The sequence below is a fragment of the Lipotes vexillifer genome, unplaced genomic scaffold (assembly GCF_000442215.2).
Source record: "Lipotes vexillifer unplaced genomic scaffold, Lipotes_vexillifer_v1.1 scaffold500, whole genome shotgun sequence".
NCBI classification, from domain to species: Eukaryota; Metazoa; Chordata; class Mammalia; order Artiodactyla; family Lipotidae; genus Lipotes; species Lipotes vexillifer.
Window position 1 is genome coordinate 1354019 of NW_006778765.1, and position 317 is coordinate 1354335.

Genomic DNA, 317 nt, shown 5'->3' on the forward strand with positions numbered 1-317 from the left:
CCCTACTGAGTCAGGGTTGTCTGCGTCGGGAGGGAGCTCGCGACTGATCCTGCGGTTCGTCTGGTCCGTTCCCTGCTGGGCGGAGTGCTCCCACATCCTTGGGGTTTATCCTTCCCACTCTGCCCGAGGCTGGTCAGCTCCCCGCCACCTTGCCTCTACACCCAGCTGGAGGGAGGTTAGCGTCAGAGATGAAGGGCGGTGGCGCTTGAGATTTGCCGAAGGGAGTGCTTCTGGAACCCTCAGGATTTGAGCTTTCCGCTGACAGGAAGGCACGAAGAGGGGCGGCCCTGGGTTAGTCCCCGCTACCCCCCCCCCCC